The sequence below is a fragment of the Hyaena hyaena genome, unplaced genomic scaffold (genome assembly GCF_003009895.1).
Source record: "Hyaena hyaena isolate Hyena2069 unplaced genomic scaffold, ASM300989v1 scaffold_630, whole genome shotgun sequence".
Classification (NCBI taxonomy): domain Eukaryota; kingdom Metazoa; phylum Chordata; class Mammalia; order Carnivora; family Hyaenidae; genus Hyaena; species Hyaena hyaena.
In genome coordinates this window covers 1,099,611-1,107,235 of record NW_024081265.1, presented here as the reverse complement: position 1 = coordinate 1,107,235, position 7,625 = coordinate 1,099,611, and the positions used below count along the sequence as shown (strand labels likewise).

At 35.4% G+C, this 7,625-nt stretch overlaps 1 long non-coding RNA gene across 1 annotated transcript in view; it reads left to right on the top strand.

The window, feature by feature from the left end:
• Positions 1-6,795, top strand: part of LOC120249254 — a 21,085-nt gene extending 14,290 nt beyond the window's left edge. Inside the window, exons 2-3 of the long non-coding RNA XR_005532816.1 lie at positions 735-739; positions 6,742-6,795. This is a non-coding gene — a long non-coding RNA (uncharacterized LOC120249254). The remainder of the gene's footprint in view (positions 1-734; positions 740-6,741) is intronic.
• Positions 6,796-7,625: the final 830 nt, after the last annotated feature.

Sequence of the window (7,625 nt, the reverse complement as noted above, 5' to 3'; positions counted from 1 at the left end):
GGGGGGGAGGGGGGATGGGCATGGAGGAGGGCACTTGTGGGATGAGCACTGAGTGTTATGTGGAAACTAATTTGACAATAAACTACTTGTAAAAAAAATAAATAAATAAAATAAAATAAAAGCATGATGGTGCTGGGGGCGCCTGGGTGGCATACTCAGTTAAGCATCTGACTTCTGCTCAGGTCATGATCTTGCCTTTTGTGAATTCAAGTCCTGCTGTCAGCCTCTGTGCTGACAGCATGGAGCCTAGAGCCTGCTTTGGATTCTGTGTCTTCCTCTCTGTCTCCACTGCCCCTGCCCCACTCACACTCTGAAGGTCTCTCTCTCTAAAAGAAATAAACATTAAAAAAAAAAAAAGTACGATGGTGTTCAATCCATGAGGTTTGGTGAAGGGCACAGATTTTTAAAACACTTTTAAAAGGCTTTATATACTTTTGGGGGGATGCACACGATTCTACAATTAAGATATAAAGACATTAAAAATAGAAATCTCCAACCAAATAAAAATCTCAGTAAAAATAATCAAATAATCATGATGTACTACCTGGCTCTTTTCATCAAAATAGGTTGGCTGTTGGTAAAGAGAGATAAATTCCCATCTATCCTGGCAGGTGTCAACAAGTATTTAAATGTCCAAAATTAATAATTTCATAAAAACTGTTGTTATCAAAGATCTACCAGAGGAAATAGTTAAGAACTCCAAACTGGTGGCTGTTTTAGGAAATAGAAATGAGGTGGGGTACAGGAATTTTCATAAGCATTTCTGCATATTTGAATCTTTAATATCCATTATTATGCTTAAAAATATTATAAAAGTAAATACTAACCTTACCAGTTAATGTATGTTCTAGCATAGAAAATTCTAAAATTTCAGAAAACAAGATTGTTGCAAATGCTATTCTATGAGAGAGGAGGCACTATGTTGTTTACCTAACCTCTGAAACATACAGTATAACAATTTGTCTCTAGTTGAAAGTTTTCTTTCAATTTTGTTTAATTTTAGAAGTTTAGAGGTTGAAATTCTAAAAGCTATCAAATACTAATTGTATCATATCTTAAGCTGGGCTGACCCAATAACTTTTATATTTGTTCTTATGAGTTTTTGAATACCTTTTACTGTCTGATGCATTATGCTTATATATATATATATATATACTAATTGCCTATCAAAAATAGTAATGTGATTCTAAACTACAGTGTGTTTTGAGATTTAGAAACATCATTTTCTTGGGATAACTATTGTGAGGGTTAATGATTTGCTCCCCCCCCCCCACAGTTTTTCTTTTGATAAACATGTCTCATCTTGATACTTTGGGCTTACTTAAAAAGTGAAAGCCACTTCAATACACAATAAAAATTTCTAGACTAGAGCATATCATATTTGAGAGGGTTGCTTAAAATCTCTCTTGAAAATATTAAGATATTTTCCCCCTGTGTTGATTGAAAATGTCATGTGATCTCTCTCCCTTATTCTATGGCTATTGTATATTATATTAATTGATTTTTGGATATCAAACATCCTTATTTTCCTGAGATAAACCTCACTTGGTCCTGGGAAGACAGATGTAATAGTGCAGCTTTTAGATGAAGGCAGAAGGTGACTAGCCATGGAATGTGGGCATCTTTTAGAAAAAGGTAGAAGCAGGTAAATGCTTCTTTGAGCATACAAAAAAGGAACTCAGCCCTGCTGGTGTATGGATTTTATCCAGTGGGAACCATGCCAGACTTCTGATATACATACCTGTAAGATAATAAATATGAGTTATTTTAAGCCACTAAGTTTGTGGTAATTTGTTACGGAAGCAATAAAAACCTAAGACAATACTCCTGGCTGAAATATTTCCCAGGCAATGACAATGATATAAAATTATAATACCCCTCTGTAAGGGGAAATAAAATGATAGAATGTGTTATGACTGTGTGCAGCTTTTGCTCATGGCACTGCAGGCAAGTTCTTTTTGAGGAATTGATTATGGTCTTTAAGCATAATCACCTTGAAAAGCATGATAGTGAACACGATGCTGTATATACTTTCTTATTTTCTGTGTATGTATTCAATCAACATTAAATCTGTATTCCCAGTCTAAATAAGACTCAAAGTAAAGCTTATCCTCAGCAATTTATAGAGCATTACAATTTAGGCATTTTAAACATGAGTTAGTATGACCCTATTTCAGCATTTATCTTACTTCTTTCTAAGCTTGTTACAATATTATTAAAAATTATTAGAAAAGGAGGTGCCAAATTTAAGGGATACATATCATAGGGTGTATCTCCAAATAATGTATTATTACAAGATAGATTTTAAGGGGCACTGAGTAAATCACACTAGGATGCTCATATTTAAAAATGTTACTGAGCTCTTACTATTTGCTAGACCTTGAGAGAACAAAGATGAATAAGATAAAGTCCTGGCCATTAAATAAATCATAGTCTCTTCTAGCAGTTGAGAGAAATATAGTCCAAATGCAATGTATTATGATACTGTGTATAAAGCACATACACATACATAGGATGAGAATAATAAAGAAGGAGTATAGACGGCAAGACAGGCAAACTAGTCAAGTTATGAGACAAGGATATGAGTGGCCTTACAATCTGTGCCAATAGGCTTGTACTTCATCTATAAACCATGTGTTTCCAATGTTACTAATTTGTATGCTATTTTTAGGATGTGTATTGTCCACACATCAACTGAGGAAAAAGCTCTTATTCCATGATCTCTCTGTAGGATATATATAAATGGATCCAGTTCTGTCTCATTCTAAAAAATAAATTATAGACACAGGGACACTTAGGTGGCTCAGTCAGTCAAGTCACCAATTCTGGATTTCAGCTGTAATGCTCTCACAGTTCCTGAGATTGAACCCCATGTTGAGCTCTGCACTGAGGGTAGAACCTATTTGGGATTCTCTCTCTCTCTCTCTCTCTCTCCATCCCTCCTCTGCTGGTATGTACTCATGCACTCTATCTCTCTCTCAAAAATATAAATAAAAATAAATAAGTAAATAAACAAATAAATAAATAACAGATTATGGGTTCATATTTATCATATACATTTATATCACACATATGTCACACACACATACACATAAAGTAGCACTCTTATTGAGTGAAAGTTTTTACATGCTTTTTGTATATAAAAAATATACAGATTGGACTGCAGCCCCAATTCTTATTCTTTCCACTTACTACACTGCTTCCTAAACCATCTGGTGAAGTAGTGATGATGATATAGGGGCTGAGGGTTGGGGTAACTGAAGCCCTGGGGTTGACCTTTCCTGAGCAAAGATGGCAGACAAATGCTATCCTGAGATTACAGCCGGATGAGGGAGATGGAGTGGCATAGACACAGAAAGCTAATAACCTATCCAGACAAATGAGGAAGCCAAACAGATGCCTGTGTGTAAGGCATAGATTGGAAAGTCCATGGTCAGGAGGAACATTCCCTATAGGTGAATAAGTGTTCCATCACACATAAATCCCCTCATTCTGGCCCCTGGGAATGTTTGTAAAATTGTCTCAGTGGAATTGAATACAAAAGGAGCCTAGTCAATATTCAGATCATGGAAATAATTTACCAATGACTATGTCAAAGTGGCCAATTGACTTGTAAACATTTGAGGACCATGGGAGAAACGTCAGTGAGGGTGGTTAAGGGTGGAAAACAGCAGCAGAAATAGGAAATATATCTGCAAAGAAGTGAGGTAAGAACCTATATCTGCAAAGAAGTGGGGATAAGAACCTCTCCAGAGATTGAGAGCTGACCAAAGCACCAGACAATCAACAAAGTGGTCCATGCTCAGCTTCAACAATTAACAGACATAACAACTTCATAAATATAACACTATAGATTATAGCGCGAGGGAATATAGATCTCATAGTAGGAAGCCCTGTAACTGGTTAAAAGATCTGGATTCAAATTCTTATTTTTCCAAAGTGGAATCATCCATTTTACATTGTTTAACCTCTCAAATCTCAAAATCTCATGTATTATACTGTAAAATCAGCATATTAATAACATAGATTGCAAATATAGCTGTGCAGATTCAATAAATTAATACACTTACAGCAGTTAGCAGAATGTTTGTGACATGCCAGATACTGGATAAATGTTAGGGATGACAACTGATGATGATGATTAGAAACAACAGTCACAATGGCAGGGAAGGGGTTAATAAACATGGTGGGGAAAGTGTGAAATCTCAGAGCAATAATTCTATCTAGTATTTGAGTGTTTTCTAGATCTCAGGTATCATTCTTAGTCCTTTATGTTTATTCAATCATTTAATCTATACAATGCCTCTGTAGTAATTGCTACTGTCTTTTCTACTTTGCCAGAGACAGATAGAAGGTACAGGACAGTTGGAGCAGCCGGAATGAGAGAGTAAGTAATGGAGCTGGATTTCACATGCAAATGGCCTGTTTACTGTCCATGATGGTGAGTTGCCTTCTCAGAAACCATGCTGAGTGGAAACTTAAAAAATTCTAACAATTATCACTAAAGAAATTTGAGTATGATGACACCTGAGGAAAATAAGGATTAGAATGTTCCTAAGAGAAGAGGCACTGGGGCACCTGCGTGGATCAGTCAGCTAAGCATCCGACTTCGACTCAGGTCATGATCTCAAGGTTTGTGAGTTGGAGCCCTGCGTTGGGCTCTGTGCTGACAGCTGGAGACTGAAGCCTGCTGCAGATTCTGTGTCTCTCTCTGTCTCTGCTCTCTCTCTCTCTCTACTCACATTCTCTCTCTCTCTCTCAAATAAATAAACATTAAAAAAACATTTTAAAAAAGAGAAGACTCACTGTAGAAATCTGGGCAAAGCTTTCATAATCCAAACTTTGCCGGAAGGAAGGAATGAAGGAAGGAAGGAAGGAAGGAAGGAAGGAAGGAAGGAGGGAGGGAGGGAGGGAGGGAGGGAGGTAAGGAAGGAAGGAAGGAAGGAAGGAAGGAAGGAAGGAAGGAAGGAAGGAAGTAAGTAAGAAAGAAAGAAAGAAAGAAAGAAAGAAAGAAAGAAAGAAAGAAAGAAAGAGGAAAAATAGAAAGAAAGATCCCAGAAGTTCCAACAGAGTATCCATGATAAATTTCTCCACAATACCCAAAGGATCCAGCTAACCACACTATACTAATTAAATTCATTATGCTAAAACACAGAAAATGACTTTATATTAAAATAAAAATTAAATGAAAATTATTTTTCAAAAAATATTTTTAAGGAAATAAAATAAAGAAAGCTCAGCTTTATAAAAAATCACATATGTGTGTGCATTTTCATGCCTCATTCTCAGAAAACAGCAATATCAAATTCACGGCAGAGGATTAATTTTAGCATCAGACTCTTCACAAAGGAAAATAACTGAATTGGATCTCCAGAGAACATTTCCTCCCACTTGCCATGAAGTGAATTTCAAGACTTGAAAAAACTCATAAAAATTATGGGGAGGCTTTAATTCAAACATACATACCATGAAATCTTAAGTCACTGTATTTCTCCACATATCATTATTCTGAAAGTAAAAAAATCCTAGATTTACATCGGTTTTTAGAAATAAGGCTCTACTTAAATAAAACTCTATGAGAGTCTCCGGTATATAAAACAGCTTTAAGCAGGGCTTTCCTAGTTAAAGTAGTGGTATGGATCCCAAATCTTGCCCTCTTACATCTTCCTCTGGCCCAGTAAGTCATAGAAAGGAAAAACATAGATGGATTTCTGAAATAATCTAGCTCCAATTAAAATAAATACAATGAATTTACATATTCTAACATGGAAATTTGTCTCCAGCACTATCAAGTCAAAATGCATTTCACAGAGTAATATGTATAATATGAGCTTTTAAAAAATAAAAATCGCAAATGGAATGGTGTATGTGTACATGTGAGTGTGTCTAGAAAAATGTCTGATAGAGCATCAATTACAATGTTAACAGTTGTTACCTCAGGGAAGTAAGCTACAGAATTTCAATGGCTCATTTTTGCATTGTTTCAACTGTTTACAGTGGAAATGTATTATTTTATAATAAATACATAGTTTTAAAAGAAAACAGTGCTCCTGTGCTTTCACAGTGATGACTTAAAAATACAGATTTACCTGTACTCTTGTTCAATATAAGTCAAATTCAAATAACCCAGTGGCAAGTTCTTGAGGTCTAAGTGGGAAATGTTATGTAAATCCCAGGCATATTTTTCATCAGCCAAAATATCCTGCTATTTTTGAATGGTAGTGTTCAAAATCTAGGTTCAGCTCACTTTGACAACAAAGATGAGATGTTCACTGAAGACAACAACTCTTGAGATCAATCATTATCTCTTTGCTCATGGGGAGAATAGTATCCTCAAGAATGAAGTGAATTAATAGAATATTTTTAAGTAAGGGTAGGAATATTTTTTTAAACTGTGTTTTAAATGATAATTTCACTTTATAATTATCAGCTTATTAGAACTCAGGTAAGAAATATGGGATTTGACAAAAAAAAATCCCCTTTATCTCTGGAGGTTTAGGTCACAGAATATAGTAGAACAACTTAACAAAGTGTTTGAGTACAGTCATTTTATACTTACAAAATCATGATATTTTATGTATGTCACAGACAGAATGCTAATTTTTTCCTTGAAATAACTCTTAATTTACTTATGAACTTACATACCCATTCAAATCAGGTATTAATGATCTCCTAGCAAACGTAATATAAAGTAGGATGGAGGTATCATACCAGCTTAATATTAAGATAGTTTTGATATAGGGGCACCTGGGTGGCTCAGTCAGCTAAGCGACTGACTTCGCCCCAGGTCATGATTGAGCTCGAGCCCCTCATCAGGCTCTGTGCTAACAGCTTAGAGCCTGGACTCTAGTTCTGATTCTGTGTCTCCCTCCCTCTCTACCCGTCCCCTGCTCATGCTATGTCTCTTTCTCTCTCAAAAAACAAATAAAATTATATTCTTTTAAATAAGAGATAGCTTTGATATAAATCCGTGAAGGTAAACAAATGGGCTGATACTATTCACAAATTCAAGTATTCATTTCTCACTGTTTACCAATTAGATGTAATACACTTTGCTGGTTATAGAGTTTACCTATGGTTCATGTCCAAATCCAAAAATAACCTGCCTTTTACTTTTGTCTTTGATATCTAAACTTAGGGCCTGACATTTAGTATCTGGTACAATAGTTTTGTTGTTGTTGTTGTTGTTGCTGCTGTTACACGAAATTAAATTCAACAAAATTTATTTGAGTTAAATGTGTACATTGTGGCTACTGGCCTCCAGTATCTCAAAATATAGAGATTCAAAAATATATTTAAAGCACAAATGCGAAGTTCCAAATTAGCAAGTTTAGCCACCAAATCTCAGAAAATCAGACAATGATACTGATGATGCCTATGCTGGTTAACTCTCTCCTACTCAAAATTACTGGCAGTAATTAGTCACACCTTTAATGAGGCTTCTACTCCTCTGTTTCCTAGTCTCTAAAATTAGGTAATTATTTGATGCCCAGAAACTGAACTCGTAAGACTTTCTCGGTATCCAAAACTAATCAAATTCTGTTTGCATGGTTGTACCTATTATAATTCCACTTGAAAAACTGATACCATGATAGATTTGGGATTTGGAGGATGAAGGGAGAAGT